General features: G+C 37.6%; 1 pseudogene; it reads left to right on the top strand.

The window, feature by feature from the left end:
• The first annotated feature begins 784 nt into the window (after positions 1-784).
• The window catches only part of LOC118352503 (40S ribosomal protein S8-like), a 34,166-nt pseudogene continuing 11,916 nt past the window's right edge, over positions 785-23,034 (top strand).

The raw sequence follows: 23,034 nt of genomic DNA, 5'->3' as shown, positions 1-23,034 counted from the left end.
AAAACAAAAACAAAAAAAACCACTAACTTCCAGCAAACACATGAAAAGATTCTTTTCATTCCTGATTTTAAAATGTTAATTAAGAAGATAGTGTGATGTACATTTAAAAATTACATAAAATTACCCCGAGGTGCCTGGGTGGCACATTTGGTTAAGCATCTGCCTTAGGCTTAGGTCATGATCCCAGGGTCCTGGGAGTGAGCCCCAAGTCTGGCTTCTCCCTCTCCTCTTCTCCCTCTCCTCTCTCCCTCTCCTCTGCTTGTGCTCTCTCTCTAATAAGTGAATGAATAAAATCTTTAAAAAAATACATAAAATGACCCACCTTTTTAGAGGTAGTTTAGAAAAATCACTCAAACTTAAAGGCACATGTTATTTGACCTAGAAACTTCCCTTCTAAGAATTTATCCTTCAGAAATATTCCCATAATTTTGAAAAGATATGTGTACCAAGACTTCAATTACAAGGTGGTATACAACAGCCAACAAAAAAGAAGCAATTTAGTATCTACCAATAAAAGCCTGTTTAAGGGAGGCCTGGGTGGATCAGTAGATTATATGGCTGACTCTTGGTTTCAGGTCAGGTCATGATCTCAGAATAGAGATATTGAGCCCTTTGTCAGGCTCTGTGCTCAGCAAGGAGTTGGCTTGCAATTCTCTGTCTCTCCCCCCTTTCTTTGCTCTCTCTCTCTCACACACACTCTCTGTCTCCAATTGGAATATCATACAGGCAATAAAAGGCATGGGAAGCGCACGGCGGTAGCTTTGTTTTCAGCCAGCTATGAGTGATGGGCATCTCCTGGGACAACTGGCACAAACAAGTCTGAGGGCAAAAGGAAGTCTTACCATAAGAAGCAGAGGTTGGAATACAAATACCCCACACCCGCAGTCTGAGTTTGGGGAGGGAACAAGAGCTACTATGCCTAGAGGCTGCATGTGGGGAACTTCTTCTGGAGTTCCAAGGGTTGTGTGTGCAAAACAAGGCTCGTTGTTGTCTACAAAGCATCCATCAATGAACTGCTTCACCAAGGCCTTGTGAATATCTATGTCATGCTCATTGACAGCATACCACCCCAACAGTGGAAGAGTCCCACTATGCACTGCCCCTGGGCCAAGCTGAGTCCTGAAGAGGGAAAAGATTTTAAACAAAAATGATCAAAGAAATGAAGAAGAAATATGATGAAAGGGCAAAGAATGCCCAAATCAGCATCTTCTGGAGCAGAAGTTCCAACCCAGTGCATCACAAGAAGACTAGGCCAGCATGTCAGGGCAGATGGCCATGTGATAGAAGGCAAGGAGCTGGAGTTCTAGCTGAGGAAAATCAAAGCCAGGAAGGGCAAACAAATCCTCCTCCCTCCTATCTTCACTCAGATAATAAAGGTGTTTACTGTTTTGTTTTTTTGTTTTTTTTTAATGACAGAGCAAGCAAACCTACGCTTATTCATACATAGATAATTTCTAGAAACAAACAAAAAATCAAATCATTAACAAGGTTTGCTTCTGGAGATGGAACTGATATTCAACAGTGGAGGAATATGTTCTTCTTACTCTGTATTCCTCTATATCATTTGAAATTTTTTATGAACATGTACTTATTTTGATTAATTTTTTCAAATGATCTTAAAATTATATGGCAATGCTAAGATTTAAATTTGCTCTAATATTAATTGATCATTTGTTTCCTTCATCATTATTCTTTCACTAGGAAGAAACTTTCTATATGTGAAAGAAGTTGGATTTAAAAATTAAAAAGTCAGATGATGTGAATGGAGAGATATATTTAAAATTATGGATTAAAGACTTAAATGTAAGACCTAAAACCATGAAACTCCTAGAAAACAGGAAAAGCTCCTCGACATAAGTCTTGGCAATTATTTTTTTGGATATAATACCTATAGCATAAGTAACAAAATAAAAAATAAACAAGTGGAATTCTGTCAAAATAAAAAGTTTCTGTGCTGCCCCTCCCCCCCAAAAATCATCATCAAAGTGCAAAAACAATGGGATGCCAAAAATATTTGCAAACTGTATATCTGATAAGGGGTTAATATCCAAAACATATAAAGAACTTCTACAACTCAATAGAAAAAATCAAATAATTCAGTTTAAAAATGGGCAAAAGACCTGCATAGACATTTCTCCAAAGAAGATATAAGAAAGGCAAACAGGTACCAGGAAAGATGCTCAACATCTCTGGTTATTAAGGAAATGAAAATCAAAACCACAACAAGATATTACCTTATGCCCATTGGTCACTATGAAAAAGACAAATAAATGCTGGCAAGGATGTGGAGAAAAGGAAACATTTTTGCATTGTTGATGCGATTGTAAACTGGTGCAGCTACTATGAAAAACAGAATGGAGGATCCTCAAAAAATTAGAAATAAGGCTATCATATGATCTGGTAATTCTACTTATGGGCATATATCCAAAGGAAATGAAAACAGTAACTTGAAAAGATATCTGTACTCCCATGTTTATAGCAGTGTTATTTGCGGTAGCCAAGAAATGGAAACAACCTAAGTGTCCATTCACAGATGAATGGATAAAGAAGTTGTGGTGTTTCTGTGTGTGTCTGTGCGTGTGTGTGTACAATATTCAGCCATAAAAAATGAAAAATTCTGCCATTTGAGGCAACATGAATGGACATGGAGGGCATTATGCTAAAATGAAATAGGTCAGAAAGAGAAAGACAAATATCATATGATCTTATTTACATGTGTAATCTAAAAGCAAGCAAACAAAAACAAAAAAACAACTAGAAAAAGAGATCAGATTTGTGTTTACCAGAGACAGGGGGTAAGAGGAGGGAAATTGGAGGAAGGTGGTCAAAAAGTATAAACTTCCAGTTAAGATAAGTAAGTGCTCAGGTTGAAATGTATAGCATGATGACTATGGTTAACAGGTTTATGACATATGTATGTGAAAGCTACAAAGAGTAAATTCTGAGTTCTCATCACAAGGAAAAAAATTTTTTTTTGCTTTCTCTTTTCATTGTATTTGCATGAGATGATAAATGCTAACTAAATAACTGTAGTGATCATTTCATAATATATGTAAATCAAACCAGTATGGTGGATAGCTTAAACTTATGCAGTGAGGTATGTCAATTATATCTCAAAACTGGAAAAAAAATAAACTTAAAAAAATTGTGAGGGAAGAGAATGAGGTCTGCTGCTCTTGTTCAAGTTTCCACACATTGCCAGATAGTTTTCAAAACATTGGGTGTTTCCTAGGGCTTGTACACTATTGTTATGCATAAAAGCACCTTCCAAGAGCTGAACATTAGCAACTAAGGGCTTTCATGGACTGAAGGTCCAGTAAAGATCACTCGTTTTTACTGGAGTCAATAGCTATGAGAGAAGGTTTTCCTTTATTCATTTGTTCATTTATTCAACCAATATATATTGAGTGCTTGCTTGTGCAATGTATTGGACCAGCCATTTGGTATGTGGTGCTAAATAATAATAATCATACTTACTTTTATTGAGCCATTAACCATAGCGTGCTACTAAGTACTTTACATATATTATCTCATTTATCTTACAATAATCCTGGGATGTGGATATTATATATATATAAATTTTACTATTATATTTTTTAACAGAAGAGGAAATTAGGGCTTAGAGAGATTGAGTAGGTCACTCAAGATTTCATAGCTAATAAGCAGTAACCTTGGGGTTTGAACTGAGGGAGTCTGATTCCAGAACATTTATTTCTAAACATGTCCTGCTTTTAAAAGCACCGGTAATCTCTGCAGGAGTAGGGAACCTTGCCATTCTATCATTCCTGTATGACAGACAAGAATAGTTACCAATATTAGCAGCAAGGGGGAACAAGACATATTTTTCTTGTACTCATTAAATTAGTCAACAGAGTTTTTTTTTTTTTTAATTAAGTATTTACCATATCCTTGGTACTGCTCTAAGCCCTGAGGATATAACAGTGAAAAAGATTGGTAAAATCTCTGCCCAAAAGGCATTTGCATTCTAGTAGATAAGAAAGTCTAAACAAATAAAAGGCAAAAAATAAATCAACTGGGATGCCTGGGTGGCTCAGTGGTTGAGCATCTGCCTTCGGCTCAGGGTGTGATCCCCAGGTCCAGGGATCAAGTCCTGCATGGGGTTCCCTGTGGGAAGCCTGCTTCTCACTCTGCCTATGTCTCTGCCTCTCTCTGTGTGTCTTTCATGAATACATAAATAAAATCTTAAAAAAATTAAAAAGTAAATAAACCAACAAATTGAGGTAAGAAAAATTACAAGAGTATTTGCAAGAGTAGAGTAAAATAGAGGTGAGCTGTTTGTGATTAAGAATCAGAGACTCTCTGAGTAGAAGACAGTGGCCAAGATACTAACATGCACTCAAACCCATTTCCTTTCCTTTCTGGGCATAGACTTAAACAATATTTCCCAGGCTCTTTTATAAATTCATGGAGTCACTGGTATATGGGCAAGATTGGCAAACTCCTCTTTGAGACCTGGTGATAAACCTCTGCTGTGATGCTCCATACATGCCTCCTTCATCTTCCTGCTGGGCAGAGCCAATCCAGCAAAGGAATCTAAGGCCTTGGAAAGTGATGAAGCCACCCTATTGAAAAGGGCCCCTGAATCCTCATTAGGAAGTCTGGCTGTAGAAACCAGCTGATCAGACTGTGTTATGATGGAGGAGTAAAGCTTTTTTTAATAAGCCACTGAGATTTGGGGGTTGTTCTGGCAATAAGCACAGCAAGCTAAATCTTTTTTTTTTTTTTTAAGATTTATTTATTTATTTATGATAGAGAGAGAGAGAGAGAGAGAGAGAGAGGCAGAGACACAGGCAGAGGGAGAAGCAGGCTCCATGCCGGGAGCCTGACGTGGGACTCGATCCTGTGACTCCAGGGTCGTGCCCTGGGCCAAAGGCAGGCGCTAAACCGCTGAGCCACCCAGGGAACCCCCAGGAAGTTAAATCTTGAGGTATGAGAAGGTTGTAATGTGGGAAAGAGTACTGCAGAGGAAGGAAACTACATGTGTAAAGTGTCTGAGTAAGAGAAGCAAGTATGTACAACAATCTGAAAGATGGCAGTGTGCCCACAACTTCAGTGAACGGGATTATTGAACTGGGGGAGGGAGTCTTGTAGCCCAACCAGGCAGGGCTTTGTAGACCATGATATGAGGGACAATTTGATTCTCAATGCAATGAAAAGCCATCAGTGTGTTTCAACCAAGGGAGCATTCTGATTCACCTAATAAAAATAATAGCCTGGGGATCGAGTCCCACGTCGGGCTCCCGGTGCATGGAGCCTGCTTCTCCCTCTGCCTGTGTCTCTGCCTCTCTCTCTCTCTCTCTGTGACTGTCATAAATAAATAAAAAAATTAAAAAAAATTAAAAAAAATAATAGCCTGGGGGCACCTGAATGGCTTAGTCTGTTTAGCCTCCAATTCTTGGTTTCAGTTCCAGTTGTGATATGAGGGTCCTAGGATCTAGTTCTAAGTCAGGCTCCCTGCTAAACAGGGAGTCTGCTTGCCCTCCCTCCTCCTTCCTCTCCTTGCAGGTGCTTGTGTGGTCTTTCTCTGTCTGTCTCAAAATAAAATAATAAAATAAAATAAATAAAATAAAATAAAATAAAATGAAATGAAATGAAATAAAATAAAATAAAATAAAATAAAATAAAATAAAATAAAAAATAGTTTGGGAGTGCCTGGTTGGTTCAGTGGTCGAACGTCTGCCTTTGGCTCAGATCGTGATCCTGAGGTCCTGGGATCGAGTCTGCTTTGGGCTCCTGCAGGGAGCCTTCTCCCTCTGCCGATGTCTCTGCCTCTCTCTGTGTGTCTCTTATGAATAAATAAATATATTATCTTAAAAAATGGTTTGAGTTGTTAGTGTAGAGTTAATTTGAAAGGGCAAGACTACCTATAGGAATAGGACAAGCTACATCATTTGTGAGACCCAGTGCAAAATGAAAATGGGAGGTGTTTGATCAAAAATTATTTGAAATGTCAACACTCCCAAGGGCAGAGCATTAAACAAAACATGGGTCATCACAGCAGGAATGAAGGGGATTGGGTATTCTCTCCAGATGACATGAAACTAGAAGAAACAGGGGTTCCCTGGTGAAGGGACAGTGTGGAAATGGCAGTGGGATGGGGAAGCAACCTACACCACTTGCAAGAGCAACCACCACTTGAAAGGGCTGCAGGGAAGGCTGAGCCTAGGATGAGACCCAGATTTTAATTAAAGCAAGGGGATGCAAAGACTTTCATGGAAAGGATTCAGGATATAGGTCTGTTTACTGATCAAAGCGTGGGACCTTCAGAGGGTACAGTGTGTTGGTAATGATGCCTGACCAAGGTATCTAATGCAGGATGATACTCAGTTCCATTGAATTCCTTCGTTCTGAATTTCTTCCTTGACAGTTTATTAGAGATGAGTATGGTGATGAGAACAGCAAAGAACATGCCCTCTCAGACTACTCTCAGTTCTGTTCCTAATTAAATCCCAAGAAAGTGACTTATAATACTAATGCAGAGGAAACACTGTATTTAGGGGGTCTGATTAGTCCCCGAATCCTAGATAAGGAGCTTACCTACGGCAACATGGGACCTCCCATGGGGTCTTAGGCTCTCATCTTATCTTCCTTTCTCAGGGCTTTGGTGGTTGGTGTCTCCTCGACTTCTGAAGAGCATGTGGTTTATTCAAAATGCAGTTTCAAATTTATTCTTAAAATGATTCCAAACAGCCTAATTTATTAATTTATAATCTCAAAGAAACAGAACAAACTGGATTGATATTTTTTTTTGAGCCAGAATACACCTTTGAACTAATAAACTATCTCACAGTAAGAAGGCAAACCCATACCAACACAAAGTTAAATATGCCATTAAAATGCCGGTGAAGGGCTATTCTGCATAGATTTAAATATTGTAATTTGCTGGGTTTGTGAGTCAGGCAGATGCAGTTCATTTTGAAGCAGCTTTTGCGTCTTTTCACATGATTTGGCTATTCTTAGATTTCTGAGTCATTCTGTCCTCCATGCTAGTCATTTTTCAATTCCATATTCTCTATTCATGAGGGAGACAACATTAACCAGTACAAATTTGGCTATGTGGCTTACTTCTTTGAACAAACAGGCTATATATTCATTCCTATTCTTAGTGCAATACCTTGGGACAAGTTGAATGTAAATAAAATATTTGGGGAATGCACTCTCACACTGTAGAGTTTCTGGTAAGAGGTGCCAGGAAACCTTGGCATGCATATTATTGCATAATTGTTTTGATTCAATTTGATTGTCCTCTTAATAACTGAAATCCCAAAGCAGTAGGAATACTTAGGAAAGAACAGAAATGTGGATAACATGCGATGAGCCAAAAGATCTTGCCAATGTTTCATCCAACAGAAGCAGCATATCTTAGAGAGTAATGTAGGAGGTATATTGATATCTCTTAGAATAAACTTACTGGTAATGAAATTCCTTTGACAAACAGAAGATAGTAATAAATTCTTCATCCAAGGTGTCATTATGGGAGCTCAGAAGTGTAGGTATGAATAGGACTATAACGGAACTGGGGGCAAAATTTGAAATTCCGTCTTCATTGGTTGGGGAATATAGCAGAGGAAGAGGAAGAGAATACTCTAGATGAGAGAAGGATTCCTGGTGTTTTACCATATTTTTCATGCCCACCTAATGGAAGTGTCTGCTAAATTGCTGCTCCTTGAGAATAAAAGGTGTGTTTCCTCATCCTTGTGTTGCCATTGCCCCAAAGAAAACCTGGGACATAATGGACACCCAATAACTATTTGCTGAACTGTAAGAAACTTCTGCAGCAGGGTAAAGCAGACCCACACTTACCCTGCCACTATATTGTTGTAGGGGCACCACTGTGTTTTTCGAACCATCTCCTTACCCTCTAGCCAGCTTTTAGCCCTTAGTCTCAGCAATCACTCTGAGAACTTCAGTGGAAGCAAAGAATTGACTCTGTCCCACTTTTCACCTCTCATTCTTTTTTTTTTTTTTTCTTTTTCCATCAGTTAAGTTTAGGGAACCATGTATGCCTCAAGTGCAGAAGAATCCCAGTTCTAAATAGGTGACCTCCTAGGTCGAGAAGCATTAGGCTCTGATATGACTTGTCTGCTAAGGGCTGTTAGTCTAACTTAGACCCCAGGCCAGCTTCTTGGTCCTCAAAAATTAGAACTAACTTGAGAGAATTCCTGACACCCTCATTGAACGAATAGATATTAATGACCAAGAGGCAGCATGGGTAGGCAATTTTGTGAAGCCTTGTACCAATATGTGCTACTACTGAGAAGTTAGCTGTTATAAGTCATAGGCAGATGCATATTCCATGCTTTTATGCATGTTTGAGATCAGTTTCCTTAGTACTTAATGCCATTGTTCCCCCACAGGAAGCCAGAAGAAAGAAGTACCATACATATCATAGGAGAGAATTCCAAAAAAAAAGGAATGGTATGTTGAGTCTTCGGCCACAAAACGTGGAACTGAAATTCAGAAGAGTATCCATTGGAGCTAGTAATTAAGTCAATGACATTCTCAGCAGGAGAGAATTCAATATGCTGCTGGGAAGAGACGCCAGTATCCCAATGATTGTGAGGTCAGGAAGTAGAAGCTGAGGGTAGGTTATGTTTACAAGGAGCTTGGCCAAGAAAAGGGAAGGAGAGAGAAGAATTAGGGCTCTAGAAGGATTTGGGAAAGGTAATGAAAGGTTTTTTTAGATAGGGCCGATCTGCATGTGTTTAAAAGCTGTAAAAAGAGATTCATTTTGGGCTAAGTCCATATGTGGATAAATAGAGGCCAGCTAAGGCCAGGCCATGAGGTGAGTGCAAGAACTAGGAAGCAGCCAGCAGGGTGAGGGATGGGCAGGGCTGGCCTCTGGGCTGCAGAACAGAGGAAAGAGTCCTCCGAGACGAGAGAGAAAATCAAATGCAGGCAGATTTTTCAACTTTAATGAATCTAAAGGAGACTCCTGGTTTAAGGCAATAAGATAAAAACAGAGTAAATAAAACAGTCATGAAAAGCACTGAAGCAAGCTGTAGGAAGTAGATCCTGGAGAAATTGCCTAGGCATTGGGAACATAGCCGCCACTCTTGTAGAGCTTCTGTCGCACTGCAGAGAGGGAACAATTAAGGGTGCCAATCTGACTGGGTAAATAAAGATGTTGATACTGGAGAAAGAGTCTGTAACAGATAAAACAAGGTCTCTGAGGACATGAGGTTGGTTGGCATCCTGATCGCAGGTTGAGTAATTAATTTTGTTAACATCATGCAAACCATACATGAGATTCTGAGCCAAGAAGGAAAGTTGGCTTGAAGGTATTTTGTATGGGCATAGATACCTGGACCTAGGGGGGAAATTCTGTTTGCTTCTAGTGTCTGAGGGAAAACATACATATGTGTATTTAAAGGTTTGCATATTGTGTATTTTAACAATCTTCAGTGTTCTTAAATTTTCCAAATACTATGGCCAAACAGACATCATAAAATATTTGTGTTTAAATAGCCTTTAGTAGTTTTTACATGGTTATTATTCTTTCCAACTGAAAAGATATTTCTTAGCCTAGTTTCCTCAGTACCAGTCCTCCAAAGTGCTCCTCTTAATTTCCATTTAATGAAAATCTCTACATTTATGGGCTTGTATTTTCTTTGGATTTAAGTTAATCCTTCAAGAGAAGCGTTAACTCTCTCAAGCTACTGGAACTCTGCTTTCTGGAACCGTTATGTTTACTATTGGAGAGTGACTTTGGCACCAAGGAAGACTTGGCTCAATACATTTTTTCAACAAAATTACTAATATAATAAATTTTGAATCAGAATATTTGAAATAAAAATATAGATTTAGTAAATGATTCACTATTTAAAGACAGGATAACTATGTTCATGATTTATATTTTGTTATTTGCAAGAGCTTTATTGTGCCTGTTCATAGTCACTGGTTCCATGAAATCCAGTTTTATTTGACATCAAAATCTAGTATAATGATGAAACTACCTGGTTTGCTGAAATGAAATATCTAGATTCAGAAAGAACATAACTGAGCAGGGAGGACAAAACTCACACTAAGGATCATTTTCTTTTCATGTCCTTTTTGGATTAGAAATATTTTTAAAAAGGAACAAACTTTTTCTTAGAAACTAACTTGAGAGTTAGTTTCTGAGAAGCAACACAATGCAATAGTGTCATTTGCATTGAATAGTTGGTTATTAGATACTCATGTACTTCAAGTGTTGGTTTTGGGGAAATAGTAACTTACTAGGTGAAGCGAATAGTGTAATAGTGAAAGTCAATAGTTAATCAGACTTTGAAATTAGCACTCCAAAAGCACAAAGGTTTAGTCAAAATTTTTTTTGAAACTTCTAAATGTCTCCCATATTTACCAATGCTGTTCTACTTCTTGTCTCTCAAGAGTTGCATAACGGGTTTTCCTTACTTTGTAAACTTTGACATACACATGTATAGAAAATATATATTTATTTTAATCTCTTTCCAAAAGTATTTTTATTACTTGAAGTTTAAATTAAACATCTGAAAGAGATAAATAGTTTATGATTTGGATTTTGAAAAAAAATGCTGCTCTTGAGATAAATCTGAGTTTTTGACATCTGCTAATTACACTGATAACTTGGAGAGTGAGTGAAGAATTCCTATTTTATTCATTCACGTAATGGATGATATCTGATTTATGTTTCATGCTAGATCAAAACTCCAGAATCTTACACTGATTCCCACATATATCATATCAATATCAATATAATCACACTGTCTTATAATAATAACAATAAAAGAATCATTTATAAGGACATTTTAGAAAACCAGCAAGCTATAAAATCTATTTGATTGAGAGGCACCTTGGTACCTCAGTCAGTTAAGCATCTAACTCTTGATTTCAGCTCAGTCATGATCTCAAGGTTCTGGGGTTGGGCCCCATGTGGGGCTCTGTGCTTAGCTGGGAGTCTGCTTGAGGATTCTTTCCCTCTTCCTTTGCCCCTCCCCCAACTCACTCTCTCTCTAAAATAAATACATCTTTAAATAAATCTATTTAATTGAAGCACATTATGAACTATGGTTATCATGCCACTGAATTAACCAAAGTGCCAAAAATTTATAGATTAAGAACTGCTAGGCCCGATTCTCTATTTCCAGTCAGAATGAAACTAAGAATATGCTTTTACAGATGTGAAGTGCACAAGAACTCACTCTTTCCCTCTCCCTTATCTTCTTCTCCATTTATCTCCAAGCAGAAAATTATCTAGTAGGCACTAGTCATCTATGTAGCTGTTTAGAGAAAGACACCTATTGACTTCAAAAGGATCAGAGGTAAAACCTTCCTCTGGAGGAGAGAAACACCAAACATGTAAAGGGTGTAAACTCTATCTGGATGGACTTACTGTCTCAGTCAACAATTTCAATGACCAATTTGGTATCTATTATACATTTAACTCTGTGCCAAGTGTGGCAGTGTATGTAAGAATTATAAGCTAATTTACTGACCATATTTTGCTATTTATTTGGACAGATAAATGTGATAGGATGATGTGCAAATAAATGATATATTTCCCATTCTTCTCCTTCTCATTTGTACTTTGGACCTGTGATGCACCTCATTCTAGCTAGATAGACACTGTCCAAAAAGAGGCTCTCACTGAGGAGCTGTAAGATGGGAAAATATTGGGAGAAGTGATTGTGCAGACACAGCTGTCTACCCTACCACTGTATAAGCTAAGATTGCTAAACTACGCAGGAGGAAATAGTTGGTGAGGAAAGGAGAACCAGAGGTCTTAGAAAAAATTGGCAAAAGGACTATTATGATATATCTTATTAAACTTAAGATTGTAAATCTGAGAGTAGAGAGGTTGAATGCCTCTGTCTAGTGGCACATCTATCCTCACAGATGTGTCTTTGCCATGTAAATGCCAATAATAGTGAAGAGGGCTGTTTGGAGAATCTCAATGGCAGGGTGGGCTAAAGATAGCTGGGTAAGGGAGGCAGTTCTGATCTCACCTGGGGTTAGCTCTGCAACAGCAGTCATCAGGTGGCTTGATTGGGGAGGAGAGGGTGTCTAAGGTCGCCTCGATCACATGTCTGGAGACTTAGTGTTGGCCATTGCCCATGATCAATGATCAGTGAAATCTCTCATCTTTCAGTAGTTGCTTCCAGGTTGCCTCAAAAGGCAGGGTTATTTTCCAAGAGTGTGAAGAAAACGCTAAAAGCCTTCTTGAGAATTAGGCCCTGGAACTCATACAACACCACTTCTATTACATTTTATGAGTCAAAGCAAGTCAAAAGGTGAGAGCTTAGCTTCAAGGAGTGGAAAATATGTTCCACTCTTTAATGGGAGGAACTGCAAAGTATTTGTGGTCATATTTAATCTACCACAGTCCACATTCTGGCTACAATTATTTACATTATTTGATATGCAAAATCTGCTCATCTCTTTGGAATGTTGAGACCTGTGCTATGCAACCCATTGGGCATATGCCATATGTGGCTATCGAACAATTAAAATGTGGTGGGTACAAATTGAGATGTGCTATTGTTTAAAATACACACAGAAGGGGCACCTAGGTGCTTCAGTCAGTTGAGCGACTGATTCTTGATTTCAGCTCAGGTGATGATCTTATGTAGGATCGAGCCTTGCCTCAGGCTCCCACTCTGTGGGGAATCTGCTTGAGATTCTCTCCCTCAGCCCTTCCCCTCATTTGTGCTCTCTTGTGTGATCTCTCTCTGTCTCACAAATAAATAAGTAAACCTTTAAAAAAAAATACACACAGGATTTCACAGACTTAGTAGAAAGAATGTAAAATATCTCTGTGATATGTTTTCCAGTTTCATGAAAATTTAATTGACATATGATGTTTTAGATGTTTGAGGTGTACCACATGATGATTTTGTAAATGTATATATTGTGAAATGATTACCACAGTAAGGTTAGTTAACACATCCATCACCTCCTATAGTTACCATTTGTGTGTCTGTGAGTGTGCTTGTGTGTGTTCAGAACCTCTAAGATCTCTTTCAGCAATTTTCAATTATACAATGTAGGAATGTTAACTATAGTTACCATGCTGTTCATTACATCCCCAGAACTTATTCATCTTGTAACTGGAAGTTTGTACCCTGTGGCCACCTTGACCCATTTCTCCTCCACTCCTCCAAGCCTACTTTGGGCAGCCACAGTTCTGTTGTTTCAGTGTTTTATTACATAAAGAAGTGAGATCATACAGTATTTGTCTTTGTCTGAGTTATTTAATGTAGCATAATGCCCTCAAGGTATATCCATAGTATTGGAAATGGCAGGATTTCCTTCCTTTTTATGGCTGAGTAATATCCCATACATACACACTCACACCACATTTTCTTTATTTATTCATGTGCTGATGAGCACTTAGGTGATTCCTACATCTTGGCTATTGTAAATAATGCTGTGATGAGCATGAGGTGCAGGTATCTTTTCAAAACAGCATTTTTGCTTCCTTCAGATATATACCCAGAAGTGGGATTGCTGGATCATATGGTAGTTCTATTTTTTTTTTCTTTTCTTTTTTTTTAGGAACTTCCATTCTGTTTTCCACAGTGGCTATGCCAGTTTACATTCCTATCAGCAGTGCACTTTTTTCCATATCCTTGCCAGCACTTATGTCTTATCTGTTGACAAGAGCCATTTTAACAGGGGTGAGAGGATATTGCATGGTTTTGATTTGCATTTATGTAATGATTAGTCATGTTAAGCATATTTTCAAGTGCTTGTTGGTCATTTAAATATCTTCTTTGGAAAATTGTTCAAGCCCTGTGCCCATTTTTAAGTTATTTGTTTTTATATTTTTGCTATTGAGTTGAATCCTTTATATATTTGGATATTAACCCCTTTTTGGATGTATAGTTTATGAATATTTTTCTCCCATTTCTTAGGTTGCCTTTTCATTTTATTGATCATTTCTTTTGCTTTACAGAAACTTTTAGTTTGATGCAGCCCCACTTGTTTATTTCTGCTTTTGTTGCTTGTGCTTTTGGTGTCATGTCCAAAAAATTATTGGTAAGGCCAAGGAACTTTCTTCTATGTTTTCTCCTATGAGTTTTGTGATTTCATGTCTTACATATAAGTTTTTATTCCATTAAAGTTAATTTTTGTGAGCAGTGTAAGTTCAATCTCATTCTTTAGTATGTGAATATCTAGTTTTTCCCCCACCATTTATTGAGACTATCTTTTCTCCATTGTGTATTCTTGGCTCTCTTGTCAAATATTAGTTGACCATATATATATATACATGGGTTTTTTTTCTGGGCTCTTCCATTGGTCTATATGTCCATTTTTGTGCTGATAACATACTGTTTTGATTTACTATAGCTTTGTAATATAGTTTAAAATCAGGAAGTGTGATGCTTCCAGTATTGTTCCTCTTTCTCAGGATTGCTTTGGCTATTCTGAGCTTCATGTGGTTCCATGTGAATTTTAGAACTGTGTTTTTTCTTTATGTGAAAATATGCCATTGAAACCATAATGGAGATTGAATTGAATCTATACATGGCTTTGGTTAGTATGGATGTTTTAACAGTATATATTTTAACAAAGATTTATTTTTTTCTATTTGTGTCTTCCTCAATCTCTTTCATCAAAGTTTTATAGTTTTCAGTTTACAGATCTTTCACTTCCCTGCTTACATTTATTTCTATGTATTTTATTGTTTAGATGCTATTGTAAATGGGATTTTTTTCTTTCTTTTTCAGTAGTTCATTGTTAGTGTATAGACAGAACTGATTTTTGATTTTGAGTTCTGCAATGATACAGTTTTTTGGTGGAGTCTTTAGAATTATCTCTATCTCTTTCTGTGTGTATACATATTGAAAATTATATAATTCTCTCTATATATCATTTATATGATGATGTCATCTGCAATAAGATGCTTTTGATTTTTTTTTCTTTCGATTTTGGTGCCATTTATTTCATTGCTTTGTCTAATTGCTCTGGCTAGGACTTCCAGTTCTACATGAATAGGAGTGGTGGAAGTAGGCACCTTGTCTCATTCCTGATATTAGAGGGAAAACTTTCAACCTTTCATCACTGAGTGTGATGTTAGCAATGGGCTTATCATATAGGACTTTTATTTTATTAAAATTTGTTCCTTCTATACCCAATTTGTTAAGCTATTTGTCATGAATGGATATTGAATTTTGTCAAATGCTTTCCCTACATCATTTGAGATAATTATGTGATTTTTATTATTCATTCTGTTACTGTGATGTATCACATTTATTGATTTGCAGATGTTAAACCATCCTTCTATTCCAGGTATGAATCCCACTTGATCATGGCATATGAACTTTTTAACGTGCTGTTGAATGTGATTTGATAGTTTGGGATTTTTTTTTGAGAATTTTTGCATCAATATTCACTAACAATATGGTCTATAGTTTTCTTATAGTGTTCTTATATGGTTTGGAATCAGGGTATCAGTGTTGAATCATAAAATTAGTTTAGGAATGTTCCCTGCACCTCAACATTTTGGAAGAATTTGAGAAGAATTGGCATTAATTCTTCCTTAAATGTTTGGCTAAATTCACCAGTGAAACCATCTGATTCTTGGCTTTTTTTTTTTTTAATTGGGAAGTTTTGATTACTTATTTAATCTTCTTGTACACTATTGACCTGTTCAGATTTTCTGTTTCTTTCTGATTCATTGATAGGTTTTATCAAATTCCTATTTCTAGGAATTTGTCTATTTCTTCTAGGTTGTACAGTTTGTTGGTGTACGTAGTTGTTCACAGTAGCCTCTTATGATTCATTGTATTTCTGTGGTATCAGTTGTAACATCTCCCCTTTCATTTATAATTTTATGTGAGTTTTGTCTCTTTCTTGACTAGTCTAGCTAAAGGTTTTTCAGTTTGATTTCTCTTTTCAAAGAACCAATTCTTAGTTTTGTTAGTCTTTTTTATTGTTTTCCTATCCTCTATTTCATTGATCTCTGTTCTAATTTTATTATTTTCTTCCTTCTGCTAATTTTGTACTTAGTTTGTTCTTCTTTCTCTAGTTTCTTGAGATGTAAAATTAGGTCATTTATTCGAGAGCTTTCTTTTTTTGTGTATGATGTGTGTATATCTTTATTGGCATAGTCTTTCAGTTTTGACAATTATCATATATATCATGCCTTGGTATAGCCCTTTTGGAGTTTCTTTTGAAATCCTTTGGGCCTCATGAAACTGGATGTCCGTCTCTCTCTCTCCCCAAGTTTGGGAAGTTTTCAGCCATTATTCCTTTAAGTATACATTTTGTCCCTTTCTCTTCCTTTTCTCCTTCTGGAAGTCACATAATGCATATAGTGCTTTTTAAAATGGTATCCCAAAGAGGTATTGTAGGCTTTCTTCACTCTTTTTTTTTCTTCTCTCTGGATAATTTTTTAAAAAATATTTTATTTATTTATTCAGGAAAGATACAGAGAGAGAGAGGGAGAGAGAGAGAGAGGCAGAGACACAGGCAGAGGGAGAAGCAGGCTCCATGCAGAGAGCTCAAAGTGGGACTCGATCCAGGGACCCCAAAACCACGCGCTAGGCCAAAGGCAGGTGCCAAGCCTCCAAGCCACCCAGGGATACCCTCTCTGGATAATTTTAAATGACCTATTTTCTGGTTCATTATTTGTTTGTTCTTCTATTTGGTTGATTCTGCTGATGAAACTGTCTTTTGAATTCTGTAGTTCAGCATTTGTATTCTTTGGCTCTAAGATTTTATTGTTTGTTTCATGGCTCCTGTTTCTTTGTTGAGCTTCTTATTTTGTTCATGCATTTTGTCTCCTAATTTTGTTTAGTTGTCTCTGTGTTCACTGAACTTCTTTAAGAGGATTGTTCTAAAGTCTTAGACATTTCATAGATCTGCATTTTTTAGGGTCTATTATTGGAGTTTTATTACTTTTCTTCGGTGGTGTCATGTTTATTTGATTCTTTGTGATCCTTGATTCTGCGCCTTGGTATCTGCATGTTTGAGTAAGTTGTCTCTTCTTCCAGACTTGACAAGTTCACGTTGGCAGGGGAAAACCTTCACCAGTGAGCTCAGCTTGATTACTGAACAGGTTAGCTGGTACTATCCTTGGGCAGGCAGGGCTTGCTATTGGGGTTTTTATTTGGGTAAGGCGACTGCCCGTGTTCTGAGGTTGGGATGGAAGTGCAACTGACTGGACTCTGTGTTCAAGCAGTGCCAGTGGGTGGGCTCCCCTACTGGTCAAGGCTGCTGTCTATACTCTGCAATCAGGTGGGGCCACTAGCTGGACTCTGCAATTACTTCTGATCAGGTAAGGTCACAGCCTGTGTTCCCTGGCAGAGTGGTACCACTGGTTGGACTCCACAACTGGACAGGTTTACGGGCCAGGCTTAACAATTGCTCCTGGTCACATGGGTTTTCATGCTGTGCTTCCCTACCAGATGATGCTACTGACTGGACACTCAGGGCTTCAGGCAGAGCTTCACAGTTGGATGAAGCCTCCCTGTGATCAGGCAAGGCCATAGGCTATGTCCTGAAGTTAGGCAGGGCTATAAGTTGAACTTTGCCATCCAGTAAGCCACTAGCAAGACTCCACTGTAAGGCAAGGTTGCTGGCTGGGCTCTCTGGTCAAAAGGGGGCTCCAGCTGTGTCTCATGGTTGAGTGGAGAGAGAGACAGTGCTCTGTGGTCAGATAGAGTTGCTTTCCATGTTTCCTTGTCAGTGGCTATGCTCTGCAGTTGGGCAAGGTTACTGGTTGAGCTCCCTGCCTTGGTGAGACCACAGGCTATGTTTAGCAGTCAGGGCCAGGGCCATAGACTAGGTTCTGCATTACCCAGGGTCATCGTTCAGGCTCTTTGGTTATGTAGGGCCAGGAGCTATACTTAGTAGTTGGACAGGACTGCTGGTTTGGTTCACTGCCCAACTATGGCTGTACAAGGGGCTCCATGGTTGCCTGGGTTCTTTGGCTGGGCTTTCTGGTTAGGCAAGACTGCCTTATCTTTAGTTCACTAATTCTTTTTCAATCATAGCTAATTCCTATTACCAATTCATAAAATTTCATGTTACATTTTTCAGTTAATGAATTTGTATTCAGTTTTGTCTCATATCTGCCATGTCACTTTTTTTTTTTTTTTTTGAGAGAGAGAGAGAGAGCACATGCATGTGAGCAGGGGAGGGAAGGTCAGAGGGAAAGGGAGAGAGAGAATCTTAAGCAGGCTCCATGCTGAGCATGGACTCCCCCCCCACCTCAGTGTGGGGCTCAATCTCATGACCCTGAGATCATGATCTGAGCTGAAATCAAGAGCTGGACACTTAATGAACTAAGTCATCCAGGTGTGCTCTCTGCCATGTCATGTTTTATATTTTCTACTCCCCTACCCAAAATGTTAAACTTGGTGTTCACTTTTGTGGACATTTTAAGTACAATTGTTTTATCATTTGAGGTTGATGATTCCATTAAGTTATGTTGTTTGTTTTGCTTCTTTTTTGTGTTTTGCTTCTTTTTTTAATTTAAAAAGATATATGCACCCCCAGGTTTATTATGCATTATTTACAATGGCCAAGACATGGAAATAACAAATGTACATTGATGAGTGAATGGATAAAGAAGCTAATATTTTGTATAATAGAATATTATTCAGCCATAAAAATAATATCTTGGTATTTGGACAACTTAGGACTTGAGGACTATATGCTAAATGAAATGTCAGAATAAGATAAATACTGTATGACTCTACTTATATGTAGAGTCTAAAAAAAAAAAATAAAGAAATGAGCTTATAGATATACAGGACAGATTTGTAGTTGCCTGAAGGGGGATGTGAGAGAATAGGTGAGGTGGGTAAAATGGGTCCAAACACATAAATTCCCAATTATAAAATGAGTAAGTCATGGGATGTACAGTGAAGTGACTATGCTTAATAATACTGTGTTGTATATTTGAAAGTAGCTAAGTGCCTGGGTTTTGAACATCCTTTTTACAAGAAAACAGTGTAAGAAAAATTGTTCAGAAAAATTTTCTGATGCTTTTCATATGGTATCATTTTTCATAGAGGATTTCCCTTTGCTTTTTTACCTACCAGTCCAGAACCACTTTAAATGAAGTTTAAGTGTTGAGCTCCTTGACCCTCCAACAGATGGTGCAGTGTTTAGGTGCATGTTCAAGAGAGGGCTTTTTTACTTCCAGATTATTTTATAGATACAGTTCTTTGTAGTGGGTAAATTATTAATGTCCCCTCTCTTAAAAAGTTCTTGATTTTGACTTCTGTTTCCCCAGTTCCACAAGACCACCAAAAGCACTGCTTAACCTTTCAACTGGAATGGCCACTATACTCGTAGGGTAAGTATGCTTTGAGTGCCTTTGCTTATATGTCCGACTTCTTGTTTTCTTCTAGATCTTATTCCAACAAATTCTGGGGTATCTTGTAACCTCTTTGATGTCTTTGAGAAGAATCTTGTTTATAATCCTATGTTTATCATTGATACCCTGAATTACATGTGGCATCATTTTCCTACTTTTTTCTTCATCTTCAAATTAAGAAGGACACCTGTAACTCCAAAACATATGATAAAATTGAGTGTTAGGGAAATATGGCCAAAGTGACATCAATACCCTAGCTCATAAGACTATTTTAATTACAAAGTTTCACAAGCATTTTATTTTATTTTAAAGATTTTATTTATTTATTCATGAGAGACACAGAAATAGAGACAAAGGCATAGGCAGAGGGAGAAGCAAGCTCCCTATGGGGAGCCTGATGCGGAACTTGATCCCAGGACCCCTGGATCATGCCTTGAGCCTAAGGCAGATAGTCAACCGCTGAGCCACCCAGGGGTCCCTTCACAAACGTTTTAATCATGCGTATATGTTTTTCATAAGAATTATAAGATTTCCTCCTAGGAATTGCCAAAAATGTCAATCATAATTTAAAATGCCCAAAAAAAAACCCCTAAGATACTGAAATGTAAAGTTTCCTTAGGAAAGCAGTGAGTAAACTATCATATAGTTTATTAAACTGTCATGTGTAATTATTAGTGTCCACATTTGGAATTTTAGGCATTCTTATTAGCTCTTCATGACTGTTTTTAGGTCATTGCATGGTTATATTCAATGAATTCTTTTTCTCTTTTTTGAATTAAATGTAATTCATCCACTCAAAAAGCTCAAATGTAACATTTTATCCTCTATTTTTAAAAATTTAAATTTTTATTAGTAGCTACAGATGAAGTAAATGGAATTTTGAGAGGAATTTCCACTATCTACTTCTAATGGGCAAAATACCATGCTACTTGGACACAGCAGAAAACCGGGAGGCTCCTTACTATAATAACAAGTGGGGATTAAGGTAGCAGATTGGATTTACCACTGCTTTTGAATATCACATATGGTAAACTCCAAAGGTACTGTCTCTTTTAGTAACATTTTAGCACAAGGTTGTCTCACATGGAAGCATATTGTAAATGTTACATGATTCCCAATATAGCATCAGACTACAGTCCTGGAAAAGCTTCTATTTATATCTCTTAGAAACAGTTTTTATCAGGAAGTGTTTTGCCCTCCCAACCAGCCTTCTCATAACCTTCTTGAGAGTACCTTCTCTGAAAAGACACAGGGGACCTAGAGTTTACTTGTCAAAATAAAATGTGTGAGAGATGATTAAAAAATATAATGAGGACTTAAAAAGGATGAAGTAGTATCATCAGCTGTCATAGAACCCCAAACTGAGAAATCTGAACCAAGACATGACATTCATTTAAAACAAATCTTACTCTGCAGTGGGCTCTTGAGAGCATTTAGTCTTTGAGTTTTTCTTGCTTGGTACTGGTCAGCTCTTTTAAATTTTGCCTAACTATTGATTCCCTTAAATAAAACTGAAGTCAGCTGCTATATTATAAGGATACATTTGTTCCAAATACATCATGTCTTGACTTAATAAGAAAAAAACTGCACTTTTGTGACACTTAGTAGGCTCTTTTGGACTTAAATAGAATAAAAGCCATCAGTCAAAATCTGCTGGTTCCTGATAACCATAATTTTACAAGGAATGTAAGCAGAACTTATTTAGAATGAGCACTTGCGCCAATATTTGTTTCTGACTTTTTTCTTTGTACTGATCTCTGTTTTCCTTTCTTTTAGAATGATGGTTTAAGAATCACACATCTTTTTTGGGGCACCTGGGTGGCTTAGTGGTTGAGTGTCTGCCTTCTGCTCAGGGTGTGATTGTGGGGTCCAGGGATTGAGTCCCTCATCAGGCTCTCCACAGGGAGCCGGCATCTCCCTCTGCCTGTGTCTCTGCCTCTCTCTGTGTCTCTCATGAATAAATAAATAAAATCTTAAAAAAAAAAAAGATTTGCACATCTTTTGGATTTAGGGATGATTTGAATGGGGTGTAATAGAATATCTAAACTCTTGGAATTTTTGTTCATCAAAAATGTTTGAAATAAAGCATCTAAAATATATCAAAAGGCAAATGTGAAAACAGACTAGAAATATCCCTGTAGGTTTTTATATTTAAGTCAGCATGATTAAACATTAGGCAAGGGGAAAATACCAAAGGAATAAAGAGTTAAATTCTGAGCCCAGTTAGTATTGAATATGCATGTGCTAGAGATTTCCAGTGAAAGATGTGTGCCTTATGCATGAAAAACAGCTGGGAAGAGGGGCTGAACAAGAGAAACCACTTGGGAAGAGAGGTTACATGATGTATGAGCTAGTGAACTTTCAGCATGTAGAAAATGCATAACCATTCTTAAGAATCACATAAAATTAAAGATTGATGCTCAGGCCAGAGTAAACTCTTTCAGGGCTAGAGAGAATGGATTGGTATGACATTTCTATTTTTTTACTTCCCTGTTCCTCATTCTGCCTTACTGGTCTAATTTGACTATAACCATAGTATTTAACATTGTATTAAGAGCTTTCCATGTTCCAGGCATGCTTTAATGTATCAATTCTTTTTTTTTTTTTTTTAGATTTTATTTACTTATTCATGAGAGACACAGAGAGAGGCAGAGACACAGGCAGAGGGACGAACAGGCTCCCTATGGGGAGCCGGATGCAGGACTCAATCCCAGGACCCTGGGATCATGACCTGAGCAGAAGGCAGATCCTCAACCACTGACTCACCCAGGTGCCCCATGTATCAACTCTTTAAATCTTCTTAACAAACCGTGAGGCAGAAACTATTTTAGAGATAAGGAAACTAAAGGTGAAGGTGAAGTTCTTTGAGCAAGATCAAATGGCTGTCAGTGGTGACTTAGCTCCAGAGTCTGTTCCCCACCACTTGCATCAGACTCCTGACAACATACGCACCTAGTCTGGGACTGGGGAGACCACATAGGGTGACTTGCAGGATCTTAAATTGCTTAGAATCTCTAGGATATTTAAGATTCGGAGATCCTTTTGGAGTTAGTGAACTAAATCTCATTTGCTTTTATGCTTTCTGACTTTAAAAAATAAAGATTCCCTTCATGTTCCATTTTCCAGAAAAAAAAAAAACCCACCTTTTTTAAGGGTGAGAGAGGCAGAGGGAAAGGGAGAAGCAGGGCTCAAACTCACAACCCTGAGATCATGACCTAAGCTAAAATCAAGAGTCAGATACATAACCAACTGACTCACCGAGGCACAGAGGAAAAACATTTTATAGACAACCATGAAACATATTTCTATGTTCCTAGTACTATTTGAAACATTTGTCATTAATTCTTGAGGGAATTTGATGTTAGTAATATTATTTCCATGTTAATAAATATCAGTGCAGATCTGGGATTTAAACCGAGTTTGTTTTTATTTCAAAGCAAGCATTCTCTTGCAAATTATTACAAAGAAAAGTTAAGGTTATTTTGATTATAAATGACATAATGTTTATAATATTGAATACCTCCAGGGGAAGCTATCTGAATAAATCTGTATCTAGAGGTAGAATCTGACTATTGGCCAATCTGAGGAAATCCCCAGCTGGTAGGTTGATGGACCATTCATTTGAAGATGAAAGAATTATCAGGAGATTCCTGTAGGGATACTATTCCCTTATCTTCCTCTATCTTAAGGAGAAAAAAACAAACCAAGAGGGTATATTGGCC

The sequence above is a fragment of the Canis lupus genome, chromosome 27, assembly GCF_003254725.2.
Source record: "Canis lupus dingo isolate Sandy chromosome 27, ASM325472v2, whole genome shotgun sequence".
NCBI lineage: Eukaryota > Metazoa > Chordata > Mammalia > Carnivora > Canidae > Canis > Canis lupus.
Note: the sequence above shows the minus strand (reverse complement) of the source record. Positions and strands in the feature narration are given on the sequence as shown.